We start from the raw sequence: 14,598 nt of genomic DNA on the forward strand, positions 1-14,598 counted from the left end.
GGCCCAGAAATGGATCTTATACAAGGTTAGGCAATAGACAAGCAACCTAGACAATCTGAAAAAAATATTGCAATCAAATAATAGGAGACCCTAAACTATTTCACTTGACACTTGCATGGTTGTGGTGTGTTTTCGAAGCAGTGTGGACTGAGCACAGGACTGAGAGTTCTAGTTTTCACTCCATTAGTAACACATTGTGAGTGACATTCTGGAGAAATGCATAGTGCTCAAGTAATCAGGCTACATCTAGCTATCTGTGCACTAGAGTAGTAGACACTGTCATTTCCTGCCTCTTATTCAGGGTTTGCAGCCACAAGATCTGTGTAAGTGTGGATTCAGTGATCTCCTTCTGATCAGTCCTCACTGCTTCCCTCTGTGACACATGTTCACCTCCTGAAGGCTCAGCGGGTACAGAATGAGCTATTGTGCTCATGGGTTTCTGTGAAGCACTTTGGATGGTTTTGCGTTAGGTGAATTTCATCTTGTGTGTGTCTAGGCAGGGCAGGTAACCTCACAGTGTCTATTTTCCGTTTGTAGCATGTGGATAATTATACTTATCTACCCCACATGGGTGTTGTGATGACTAATTAGTTAATGTCTGTTCAGCACTTTTATCATACACAGCGCTATATAAATACTAAGCAGTTTTTGCTGTAATTATTATTATTTCTTATTATTTGTTGCTCTTTAAATAAAGGACTTTGATGATTCAGTGGGAGTTTTGCCTCCGTAAGCATGGCATGATTGGTTCCTAGACTTAAGTGTTTCAAACGAGGGCTTATATTTTTATAGTGAATAACATAGTTTTATGCTAATATCAGTTGATTAGTAAACCTATTTGAAAAGTAGCACTTTTGTGCATGCATGGCAGTCTCAAAATCAGTCCAATTCAAAATGTTTTAGTTCAAAATATCCCTCAAGTGACACACTGAAGAAATCTACTGGCATAATGTAGTAATAAACCATAATACATTGTATGTTAGTTGACTATTAGTGCATGCTTTGGGTGTGTTGTGAGCATTAGAAAAGGTTCAGTTGGCCAGTGGGAAAATGACTTTAGACATCAGTGGTTGAACTAGAGCCACGTGAAATTCAATAATGTGCTGTTCATGTCAAACTTTTTTCCAAACTTTCTTTCCTTCTGTGGTTCAAAGCTCCTGAATTTTAGATTTCTTGAATCCAAAGATTAAGTGACTCATCTGAAACTGAGACTCCTGAGGGCTTAATCCGTTAAGGAGACTTGGTCAGTGTGGCAACACCTAATGTTTAGGTGTGCTGCCAGCTAACAGAATCCACAGCCCAAAGAATGAATTGCCCAGTTTCTGCTGTACAATGCATGGGAAGAGTTAGGTGCTGAAGAATGGAATCCACAAAATGCCAACAAGCTAAGTGAGAAGCCACCTGAGCAAGTCAATAAAAACTGCGTAAGTCCCCCAAGGGAGTTAAGCGCCTTAACCCATTCTCACAAAAATGAGGAGGAGGAGGAAGAGTCAGTGGTTGTGGTGGCAGTCCCCTGCTTTGTAACTCTTAGTCCACTGGTTAGAGCACTTCTTTGGAATATAGGACACTCAAGTTCAAGTTCCTGTTCCAATTAATTTTTAAATTATTTATGTTCCAGTGAATATTATTTTACAAAGTAGGACAGATTCCATTGGCTAGGACACTCTCTTGAGAGCTGGGAGACTTGGGTTCAAATCCTTGCTGCATGTAAGGCAGAGTGAGAAATTGAACTTGAGCCTTGGACATTCTGGATGAGTGCCCTGACCACTAGGCTAAAAGTTATGCATAGGGAGGGAAAAGGTGTTTTGTATGGGGCCAATCTGTTAGGAGGCTTCTGAGTTTTCCTACCAGCTTGGACCCTGGAGGTGATACAGGCAGGGGAATTTCCTACTTTGATGATTTCTTTGGAGCTAGGCATGAGCTAGATGCCAAGGCACCAAGACAGAGGCAGTGTGCGCATGCCCAGGGGCAGATTTTTAGGTACCTAAGGAACTTTCAGCATCTACAGGGTTAGGTGGCAGCCGAGCTTGGGTTTTGAGGATCCAGATTTTGGATTTAGGCACATAAGTGGTAGTTAAGCACCTAAATCCCTTTGGGGCTCTACCCCTGAGTTTCATATACTTTGCTGTGGCAACGATAAGTCTACTCAGGTTCACGCATGCATTGTGAGCCTTGGCAGAGTTTCACTTGGCTTTGGGTTTCTGAAGAAAGTTCTAAGCAAAGACATACTCGAGTCTGAGAATCCTACCTTTTACACTAGGGAACTCAAATAAACTAAACCCAGATCTCTAGCTTTCTTGTATCCCCAGCATGTACTCAGCTTGTCCCTCAATGTCTTCTCTGGAGCGGACTCTCCATGTGGAGAGCTCTCCCCTCCCACTTGGAGAAGGGCCCAGTCCTCAGTCTCCTCCATAGGAGGAGGATGGTCCTCCTATCCAAGAGTACTGTGGAGCCCTCTTCATAGAGTCTGAGGTCAACATGTGGGGGGGAAGGCGTGGAGACCGGGTAGGCCAGGCCAAGGGGTAGATGAGTTAGGGGCACTGTTGGGCCCATCTGCACATCATCCACACTCTGGTCTACTGAGAATCCCAGGAAAAGGTAATGCAGCCTAAGGGTGTACTGTGTTTACCCTGAAGCCTCCCCTCGGGGTCCAGAGTTTGGTGCAGCCAGGGGAAAATTCCTGGTAGCATGGCTCCAATTGGGTAATGCTGCTATGTATGTCAGAGCTGGAGTTAAGCATGGGGCCTCTGTGAGAATGACCCTGACTTACTTTGTGGATTTCTGGTGATCTGCAGTCTTGTCTGTTAGGGCCAAATAATGTACCCCTAGTCAATGGTGTGATGTGACTAATTAGCCACTGGGGAATCCTCTTGGGTATTTCCTTCCTTTCGGCCTTTCCGATGGTGGTTTTTTTGTTTTGTTTTGGTTTTTTGTGGTAAGGGATGATCTGGTCCCTGGAACAAGCGTGAATAACTTTATGATGGCTTTATTTTGTCTGAGTTACCTGGCCTGTAAGGGGTGAGTTTCAGGCTGTTATGCCTGTTGCTTTCTGAGGGTTTTGTGGTTGAGAACAAGCTTGGGGGAAAGATCACTCTTCTCTTTGATGGGGTTACTTTGAAAAATATATTTATGGGGTGAGTCTGCTGGGAAGGCAGAGTTTGGAACAGTCAAGATTGACGTGGTCCCAGTAAGACTGTATGGAGATGCATATCTGAGTTCTTTGGCAAAACTCCCATGAGCTTCCACACAGGAATGGGGCCAGTATTACACAGCTATTAGGCTTCAGTGAATATCAACTTAAAAGAGATTCTGTCTGAATAATTCTAAATTAAATGTCTAGTTAAGTACACTTAGGATATTTATTTTTAAGTGTGACCAAATTCTATTCCTCTAGCTGTGCATGCGTACATGCTCACTGCAATACTTACCTTATGATTTTCACATGAATTCACCTATGCATTATGCCTGGCAGCTATACAGATATCCATTTATGTGATCCATAATCTGTTTATTAGTGTTTTAGTACCTTGTTGCTATTAAGGTCAGTCAATTTAAGTTCCAACTATATGAAGTTAAATTTCAAAAGCATTTTTGTAAACTTAAGTTAAAAACTAAAAAAAAAAAAAAAAGTTTGCTTAAAATCTGTTGTAAAGGTGGGTGAAATCCTGGCCCCATTGAAGTAAATTGGAGTTTTAGCATTGATGTCAATGGAGCCAAGATTTCACCCAATATATTTTGAAGTATTAGCATTATTTCTACCACTTACAAAGTAGAGAGATTATATATTTTATTTTTTTTATTTCAGTAATACCTGCAAAAACTATTTTAAACAACAAATGCATGAATGTGTCATCCATAGGGAAACAGTTTCAGGCTGTGAATATCCGTTTCAGTTCATACATGAGATTGTAACATGCAAAAATTTATCAGGATGGTACTATCAGTACCCCAGTAAGTGAGTGTGAGTGAAGGTTGCTTTGGCTTGGGAAATAAGCATTAAAATGAAAGCCAACACCTCTCCCCCACTGAGTTATAAAAGATGATTTATGTGATTATTGTCTGTCTGTACAATAAGATAAGGAGATTCTCCAATGGCAGAAGGTGTGTGCAAGAAATTGAATATTATTTGCCTGTATCTCTTCTGTAATTCTTCAGCAATTTTTAGCGGGGAACCAATCCCAGAATTTCTTCAGTGAACATAGTTGGGGAAAAAAAGTGATCCACTTTCAGTTTAAGAGAAAATACCCTGTAATCGGCTGAATTGCTATGATAGAAAGTTTATTATTATGGGTATATAAACTAGCTGGGGGCTTAAACACTGAGCAGCTGGATAATTGAGCTAGCTCCTGGATCCAATTAAAAAAATCTATGTTGTGCCCACAGTAGGGGAATGGTCATAGCTGAGAAACTACTATATATTAGATTCTAACACACCTGTGGCATGTTCACTGTTATAAACAGTATGGCTTATAGAGCATTAAATCCTCTCATTATTGCCTTATATAAGACAGACATTTCAAGCAGTTCCACATTTATCTGAGATTACCAGTTAAACTCATTAAAAAGCATCTATGACTTGCTCGTTCAATTGGATGTTGTCAGGATTTTAGTGTACTTCACCATCCACGACAGTGTCTTTGATTAGTGAAATTATACTTTTTGGGAAGACTTTCTCTAACTTAATTATGATTCTTTGTAAAGTCAGTATATTTTACGATTTTGGGTATTCAACTATTATACCGTGTGTCAATCTAAAATAAAACTATGTGTTTTGGGCTTTTTTGTTTTTGTTTGTTTTGTTTTTGGATTTTTTTGTTTTATTTTTGGGGATGGGGATTGGAAGAAATGCATCATAAATATTTTGGGCTTTAGCGAAGTTCAGTCTCTGACAGTGATCACAAATGATTGTACTATGCTATTGGTTACTGGTGAAATACATTGTTTGGAAATCTCTATCATTAATATTTCCTTTTAATTTATATCAAACTACTGAACAGGAAAACTTAGACTCAAAACGTGGTAACTCTGTCTCACTGCTACTCTCATCTTCTCTTTCTGATTCTTTCCATATGTTTATTACACTCGGTGCATCTTGCCTCAAATTTGTACCCAGTCCTGAAAATAGGTACACATGTGAGTAACCTTACTCAGGTGGGTAGTCCCACTGAACTCAGTGGGGCTATTTGCATGAGTAAAGCTACTCACATGGGTAAGTTGTGTTTGCAGGTCCAGGGTCTTAAGTTGTAAGCTGTCCAGGACAGGGACTGTCTCATATTAGCAGGTTGTTCTGTGCCTCGCCAGAGTGAAGCCTAGCCCTAACTGAGATCTCTAGATACCACTGTTATACAAATAATAATACTAGTTAACATCATTTTTGTCCACAAATCAATCAAAGAAATGAAGGCAGCAGACCTAACGAATATGCTTGTCTTTTGTATATATATAAAAGTTGTTTGCTGAAATATTTAACCATTGTTGCAACAATCATCAATATTAATACTTATCAGCAACATGTTAACCAAGCCAGCAGATAAAACATCTGTTAAAAAGAAGTAGGAAAAGAGGAATAATAGGCTTGTGGAATATTAATACTGTCCAGATATTTATTGTTAAGCACTTATTTTGTCTGTGTTTATTTTCAATAATCAACTGTAATATTACTTTGCAAAAACCTGTAATTGCTTCTTAATTTCAAATCCCGGTTCTTTTGTGCTGTATACAAAGGTAGTATATTTCTGTATTTATTGTTCACAGCACTCTGTGTAAAAAATCATGTTCATTTCAAGAAGCTGTTATGGTATTGATTCTGGTAAAGACTTCCATTAACTGACCAATCTAAATCTCATAAGTGATGTCAGGATAGTTACGCATTTGCTTGGTTCAAGTATTCAGCCATTATGTTAGAATGCAGGCAGTGTCTGAATATGGCTGTTAAATTATTTCTAAATACTGAACCAGAACAGCTTAACAGTTCTGCAGTTTGAGACTGACACAAAAATGACAATCTGCCACCTCTTTGTTTTTTAAATATTAACGTTGTATTGGGATAGTATTTTTGGAGTAAAAACCTGTGGCACGAGAGGATAAGTGACATAAACAAAGGCAGCTGGGCTGCATGAAATAATGGAACAATAAGGCCCTTACAGCCGTTCTCATCACTCCAGTATGTTAATTAGCATTCTGTTGTGGCCGCAACACTGAAAACATGTAATCTGTATTGGTGTACTGTACAGCTGTGAACACACATTCGTTTTTGTTAGTCCCTAGAGTTAGACTTGCCATTGGCATATGTGTGTGGGCCAAAAGTCAAACTATCACCACTAAAATAGCATACTATAGAAGCAAAATATACTTTCCCTTTTCTTCTTCTTTTTATTTTTCATGGTAACCTGTGATGTAATCTGGTGATACAGCATCTGTCTCACTTTCATTCGCCCCCCTCGGCCCCAGATATATTTAAGGGCAACATAATCATTTGAGATAAATGATTCAGGCAGTAAATGTGCTATAAGTAATCCAGTTAAAAAGAAAATCGTACTCCTAAATAGAATGTTAAAAAAATCCTCCGTAAAGAACTATATTGGTATATCATATAAGTTTTTGTGGTGAAAGCTAATTCATAAAATTAAGGTCTAGAAAATAAAAAGGGGTATATTTGGGGGAAAGAAAGTTGAGAGATAGTCTACAGTGCATTGATGAGTACTATTGCATCAGCACGGGACTTGTATTTTATTTTGATGCAAGCACCGTCAAATAATCAACATAAATAATTAAGAAAACGGTGAAAAGATATAACATTCTTATCCACTTTTTGGAGAGTTTTCAGTAAAGTCAGAATCCCAACCTACTATGTCCATGTTAAACTTTATTTGTCAGAAGCTGGAGTTGGTTATGTGATGGAGATTTGATGGGCGTTCATTCAGCCTTTGAAGTGGCTTGAATTTCTCTGTAACACTTCTGAAATCTGTTAAGTACACTTACCCCTTCTTTTGGAAGTATTTACCTTGGAAACTTACCTTTTGGAGCATAAATTAGATTTTGAATTAAATAATATGATTTCTAGCATTTTCTTTTAAGCATACCTTTACACAGTGGATATTCAGTTGTCAAAGCTATTTGCCAGCCTCCATTTATTACTGCATTGTGATGATCTTGGTGTTCAAAATAAGACTAGGAAATATTTTTCTTAGAAAATAACTTGCAGTGCTCTTGGGTGAATACATCCTTTATCCATACTCAGATGATAAGAGTGAAGGTTTAGCTCATATTTCTACACTAATCTACTTCAAACTTGATCTTGAAAAATTACCCTCATTGCACAAAGAAAATGCAGCATTTAAGTCACCGTGCTGATCAAATTTTGTTCTGCTTTTTTGACTGTGGAGGGAACAAATTGTTTGGTGATTCTGTGATGTGAACCAGTGTCCACTGGGGAATGGAGTGAGGATTTTTTTTAAAAAAAAAACAAACCCTCCCATCATTTTTTAACTCAAGTAGAATATAACTCTGTAATGAGGCAGTCAGATATATTATGGTAATATTGTATTTATATGCAAGGTATAAAAAGTTACACAAAACATTTAGCCTGATACTTTATGCTGCTATTATTTGACAATGTGATTATTTAGATTTCATATATTATTATTACTTTTATGTATGGAAAGAAAAAAATCAGGAATGGCTCTTTAAAAAATCAGCAGATATAAACTGTGCTCTGTCATTAGAAAAGAATAAGAACAAAAATAAATGTTAGTATCTCGCTTCAAATTTTTCTTCAGAGTGGTAAAAGTATATAATTAATAGAAGAATTTTAGCTCCAGATGTGGCTATACTATAATAGAGCCTTATAAATGCTACAGAAAGAAAAATTGCTTGGAACGAATGAGAACCAAATCAAGAGCACACCTGGGTTTGACAAAGATTGCATTTACTGACTGCTGTGCTATCACATTACAGAGAAAGACCAAGTCTTTGGGAGCAGCTGTAGAGAAAGGCCTGGCAAATCTGCATGCAAATAGCAGCACATTGTTAACTTAATCAGATGCTGAGGAAAAGATGTGCCAGACCATGAGGATGATCTATAAACAAGTACAGAGTCCAGAGAGATTGTGAGGGCTAGGCAGATTGAAAAGGTATACCACAAGGGTTCTGTCCTTGGGTCATATTCTCTTCTTTTATGTTGTCTGAATGTTACTGCCATTCAAGCTATCATAATGTTTGTTATACCTCATTGTCGTAAATTTGTCAAATAGTGCTTGATTTATTCTTTGCAAAGATATAAATACTTTCTTATTAGTTCAGGAGTTTGGTAGCTCTTTGTTCTACAGTGGTATAGATATGGGTATTTTCTGAAGGAAACCGTGTATGACTCCATAACTCCAGTTAAATAATATTAGTGTTTAAATGTCTGGGTATATTGAACTAAGAAATAGTGCAGCATACTATACAAAGGAGAAAAAAAAGAAAGTAGCTTTCTATAGAGTGAAGTACCCTGATTAAATCCTTCCTTAAGAAAAAGTTGAAGACACCTGCTATTCGTATTATATATTAATGCTAATGGGAATATATGTTTAAAGTCTACTCCATCTTTAAGTCTAATATCATAAAAAAATAAAGAAGTAATACTATTTAATCACCCACAGCTTAATAGTGCCTTAGTTGTTTACTGCCATTGCACTAATTGCTCTGTACTAATGTGTTTTTGTGTGATTTCCAGTAGTGCTAAAAGAACTGAGATCCATAACCAATTAAAAATAGTGTTTTTATGTTTAAAATATATCTGTTGTAGAGTAGCAAACAGAAGTATTTTAAAAAAAAAAACAAGAAAGATTTGCCATAAGCATAGCTGCAGAGGAATAGGTAATTTTTATTGCATATTTTGCACAGTGACAATGGATAAACTAATGGACTAAAGGGCAAGCTAAAGAAACCTAAGTATTTTATACTGTGGGCCAGATTTTTCTCTCATACTGGTATAAATCAGGAGTAACTTTATTAAAGACAGTGGAGTTACACCATGGTAAATGGGAGGAGAATCAGGCCTTCTGTTTCTGCAAATATCCTGACTTTTTATTTTTGGTACTATAACTTTTAAAATTCAAAACACATAGACACACTCCCCACTCCCCCCACCCCATATATAAATACTTCAGTTAGGTCTGATACAGGGAGAACAATACACAACAAGGAGACCGCAGTATCTAGCACTGTTATATAGGCAATTCAAGTTTGGGAAGGTGATTTGGATCCCAGGCTATATAGTAGAATTTGTGACAGAAATGATGTACGCAGGCTTGTAGGGGAGGAAGCAACACCATTTATATACTGTACCATACCCTGCCAGAGGGTTAATTGAGTAACGTTGTTGGTTCCAGAAGAAGCTAACTGCCTGAGATAGGGCACTGAAGTGGAGGCTGTCAGGGTGAGGGAGGTGAGGGGAAATTGGACATAATAGCATTAATAATAATAATTAAAACCTAAGTAACAAAAGAATGCATAAATAATATTTCAGTCTCTTGCTTTTTATTGCAGAATTAATATTCATATGGATGATATCTAAGCTATTCAGTATGATACTGACAAGACAAAAGCCACATTGTAGTGGGTTACATAGTTTATTACAACATGTTTGTTTCTGTGAATTTGGACCAGCTGAAAACAAACCATTAGTACAACTGAATTTTCTGTTGCCAGGCCTTCCATACAGGGTCCTTTATCAGCCTGGGATCCATACACTTACAGAGCGAGGACTTCACCTTATATAGGGGGAGATAATGAGATCAATTAGATTCTCAGCCATTGAACTGTAGACAGCTGTTGGTGCATAATAATCATCATTAGAGATGGGTGAATGTGGGATACGTGATTCACCAGACTACCCACAGGTATTTTGAAAATGCCAGATTTAACTCTTGAGTACTTGAGGCCAACATTTTCTCTGCCATCTCTCCTGGGACTATTGCTCATGAAAAAGGCACATTTCAGAGAATAGACTGGTGAGCTGTTACTCAGGGATGGAGGAAGTTGGGTAGGTAAAACTTACCAGTAGGTAGAAAGGAACCTTTCTCTTCAGTGCTACATGAAATTTCTGAACCTGCTAAGCCCATTATTAACCAAAATCATTTAAAACTATATCAGCTATTCTTCTCAGGTTTTGTTCTATTTTCTGTATGTTCACTACAATTTCTATCATAAAAGTGTATCCCTTTTAAGACTGATTAGATCCTCTCTTGGTGCATCCCAGACTTTCGAGGTCACCAACTAGAAAGTTTTTTTTTTCCTGTTTCCTTTTGCTCCAACTTATTAACCCATACCCTATCTGCCCAGAATATTCTAAACTATATTATAAAGGCCTGATCTGGAATTGCTTTTTGGATCATGGGCAATTTAACCTCATCCATGTTTTGTTTTTAACCTCTGAGTGTGCCCATCACCCTTTAAACACTCACTAGTACCTTTAATACATGCAGTCATTGCTCTGTGGTCTGCACCATTCCTGTATTTTCCTTTTCCTTTTTTAAAGCCTGGTAGACTCTTAGTAATAATTGCTCACACTGTGTAATTTGTATATATAAAAAAGGTCTCTAATAGACTCTCTTTTTATCCTTGTACATCAGAACATTCCCCATGTTATGTATCTGTATTTGTGAGTACTTTCTAACTAGGACCCTGTGTGTAGATAGTGAGGGCTGTAAATCAAATAAGATAAATTAAATATATATTAAGTAAGCTTTGGTTCAGTACCATAGGAAAATATTGTTCTTCTTTCACTAGAATTTCCCTTTCATTTTCATCTTTTAAAGTAAACTTAGGAGTACCTTTTCAAAGTGACACAATTTAATTTAACTGTAGGAAACCTATTAATATCTCCTGGAGTTAAATGGTTAAATCAGCATGGCCTAGATGGAGTAATGAGAATGAGAGAGGGAGTCAGGAACTTGTGAATTCTAATCCCAGCTACGCCTGTGACTCATGATATGTCCCAGGGCCCTTAACCACCTCTATTTTTTTTCCTCGGGACAAATCCTCTGCTGATGTGAGTGTAACTCTTGTTGAAGTCAGCGGAGGTTCAGCTGCTTATGCTAGCAGCAGATTTGGCCCTAATTTGGAAAGTACAGTACTTACGTATCTTGCAGGTTATTGTGAGGATTAATTAGTTAATGTTTGTACAGCACTCTGAATATATAAAGTGCTGCATAAGTGCTTAGTAATATTATTATTAAGTCCCCATGCATCACTTATTTACTTTTAATATCAGAGCAGACTATGGTTTTTGCTTTTGTGGACTAATAGAGCTAAGAAAGGAAGGAATAATACAGCTTACCATGGATCCAACAACTAGCAAAACTAAGTCTTATTGGCAAAATATGTTACATACAATATGTACACAGATAATATTCAGGTGACATCACAGAGTCCTGATATACAAATATTTATCTGTTTGCAAAGAGAATCCCAGCTTTAGAGCCCAATCCTGCACACAGTATTCTTGTGAGAACTCTGAGAGTTCTCATGAATAAACATATTTGCAAGAGTAAGGTTGTGTAGGGTTGGGGTCTAACATGGGGAGATTAAATTACTTCTTGACCTTATTGATATATGGCCCAGCTCTCCTTGAGAGGAGCAACCCCCTAGCTGCAGTTGGGGATCTAGCTGCATCACTGAAGGACATTATGGGGACTTCCTTACATTTGTTTTCCTGACATTCCTAAAAGCAAACTAAGGACACATATGCTAACAACATGTTGAATACCCAAAGCAGTGCCTAGACAGAACTCAGAGATCCCAATTATAGTCTCTCTCTTTGATTTTGAAGTCTGGATAGCACAGGTTCGTTAGAAAAATCTACCACAACCATACCCTATCCTCTGCTCCACACTGACTGACAGCTAACAAAAGTTTCCAATAAAGTTTTTAACTAACCCATGCTATGCTAATTTCAAAGTCTGAATGCCCAATACTGATAACAAAACATTTTCTGGAAAATTTTGTGTATAATTTTGGATACAAACAAAATTAAGAATTCCCCCCTCTGCTTATTAACAATTTGCTCACTGAAGAGATGGCAACATTTGGAAAATCAATGGTTAATTAGGTTCAAGTTGGCTAGGTCAGTGGGGGGGTTAGTAAATGCTTGATTGTGATTGTTCTTTGGCCATTTTGTCCCTCCAGAGCATGCAAAGAATTCTGTTGTAATGCTTGTGAAAGGTTTCTGCTTTTGAATGAGCTAGTTGAGATTTTGTGTAAGAATTTGCCTGTTACTCTTTCATGTAAAACTGGGAGACTTCCATGTTCACTTTAGTTTTTAACTTGTGAGACTTCCCTCCCTATTTCCACCAATGTTACCTCCTCCTTGTGCTGTTCAGGCATCACCCTGCATTCAGGCAGTTGCAAGCAATACTGCATAAGTAGGGACTATGCTGACTGCCACATCCCTCAGATGGTGCACCATCTTCCTCCCTGTGCCCTGGCTCTGTGGATTGTTGGGAGTGAGGAGGGAGCACGTCCTGCCATTGACTGGCCGCCTTATCCCTGTCCACTGTGTCTGTACTTTAGGGCCAGATCGCAGCTGTCCCTTAAGTTACTAGTGTACACTTTGTGGCTGCCAACTGGTACCTAGAAATTGACGTGAAAGTGAGCAATTGGCAAAAACTCCCGTCCTGAAGCTGGATAAACACAGTGTGTGCCCTACACATTTTACCAGCTGTGACTGAAACTGGGGTCTTTGTGGCCCATAGGCAGCTGCTTTACCAGCAAGCCAAAAGAGAATCTTCCTGTGGCTCAGCCAGTTGCAGCTGAGCTAAGCTCCTGTCAGCTGGAAGTCGCTTTTTGAACATATCTTACTCCAAAGTAAAGCTGCTTCCATAAAATAAGCTATAATAATGAAACACAAACAGAACATTAAATCGGGAGCTACTAACAGCATTGTGCTTATGAATAAAGGCTACCACCATGCCCTTTATTCACCTATTTGTACAAAGCTTGTGCTGTACCAGACATGAAGTAAGGTGTCCCACAATACTCCGACCCCTCCAGTACAATCTTCCCAGACAAAACAGGCTGGAACACCTTTAACTACTCCTAGTAATAATCTATACAGGGTCAACATTGATGTGCAAGAAAACAGAGAAGTTATGGAAGTGAAGTCTTGCCTCTGCTGAGTACCTAATTTTTTTCCCAACATTTGTTCATAAGTAACCAATGTGATAAAAGACGACTGCATGTATTTAATTCTTTGGATTACATGAACCATGTTAATGATGTGGTGAAAAGCAGATCTATAAGTACAGAACTCATTTTCAACCCAAAATACCTTTGCTATTTCCAAACATTTGCGCTGTTTCATAAATGCCAAGGAGCTTAGTCCACTCTAAGCCTGCAAAACTATATTCATTAGTATTTATTCTCTTAATTTTTCAATTATTTTGTTGCTAGGAGAGTGCTTTGGGTGAAAAAGGATCTGAGATTGGACCCAGATCACCTTCTTTGTAGCTCTGGAACTCAAATGGCTAAATACATTGTAGATATTTCTTTCCACTCTTGGCTGACTCTTAGTTTACCAAGTTGCATCCGGCTGCCATGAAGCTTCCCTCCCAAAACCTGAAGTTTATAAAAGTGGTGCTAGAACTGCTAGTCTGTTTCTTATTCAACGTGCTCAGTTTTATACTGCTGTGAAGAAAGTTGGAATTAAACATGCACATTAGATTTTTAGTGAACTGTCCATCACTTAAATTTCTGTACTCTATATACTTTATGGGCAAGATCTTTGGCCCTCAGTATGGCACCTTTGCACCACTGTGAGGCAAAAAAGCCATATAGCCAAGAATAGCCCCATATACTTTGCAGGAGTTAGAACCACATTTTATGATAGGAACTCCTGAATTCACAATGTTAATTTTTTTTCTGGTAGATGCAGCTGTGCAGTCCACTTAGGTGTGTGTGCGCCCAGTGCACCAGAGAAAGAGAAATTTGCCTAGCAGTTCCTGTAAAAGTGCGGCGTGTGTGCTTTATGGCCATAGCCCCTCCCCTAGCTATGTAAGATGGCACCAGCCGACCCTCTCTGAGTTCCTTCTTACAGCCCATGATGGGAGTCGGAGCTCTGTGTGATCTTAGCCTCACAACCTCTCAACTAGTTAACATTTTTCTTTTGTTGTATATGGTTAGTTGTACCCAGTGTTAGAGTAGGTTTAGTTGTAGTAGTTTGTTTCCCTTGGTGATGCCCTCACCAGGGTTTGAACATTGTCCTTCATGTGGGGGAGCAATCCACAACAGCGATCCACACAGGCAGTGCTTGCTCTATCTTGGCAAGACCCACGTCAAGAAGCGTTATGCGATCTTCAGACCAATTGAGAATGCTCTAGGTCTCGAGGTGACTCTTCCACCTCCCACTAAGAAAAGCGTGGACCGGCATGGGGTTGGTGACAGCTTGTGGGATGGCATGGATAACTTTAACCCTTCCCTGGTACCAAGTAGGGAGGTTAGAAACCCTGTACTGTTGGCTCTGGTTCTGGCCTTTGGGAATCCATCGAGTCCGGTACCAATGAGGGAGATGCCTGTACCGACTGCTTCCATGTTAACGGCAGGCATCTATAGACCTTG

General features: G+C 38.7%; 1 protein-coding gene across 12 annotated transcripts in view; it reads left to right on the top strand.

The window, feature by feature from the left end:
- The window catches only part of ZNF536 (zinc finger protein 536), a 408,639-nt gene that overhangs the window by 132,024 nt on the left and 262,017 nt on the right, over positions 1–14,598 (top strand). Inside the window, exon 1 of one of the 12 annotated variants that reach the window (XM_084644824.1) lies at positions 8,050–8,132. The exons of 10 other annotated variants lie outside the window; for them this stretch is intronic. The gene's annotated coding sequence lies outside the window, so the exon portion shown is untranslated. Of the gene's footprint in view, positions 1–8,049; positions 8,133–14,598 lie in introns of those variants that run through there. One more of the 12 variants, XM_084644825.1, reaches the window with a different exon arrangement.

This window comes from Lepidochelys olivacea (genome assembly GCF_965140295.1).
Source record: "Lepidochelys olivacea isolate rLepOli2 genome assembly, chromosome: 12".
NCBI classification, from domain to species: Eukaryota; Metazoa; Chordata; order Testudines; family Cheloniidae; genus Lepidochelys; species Lepidochelys olivacea.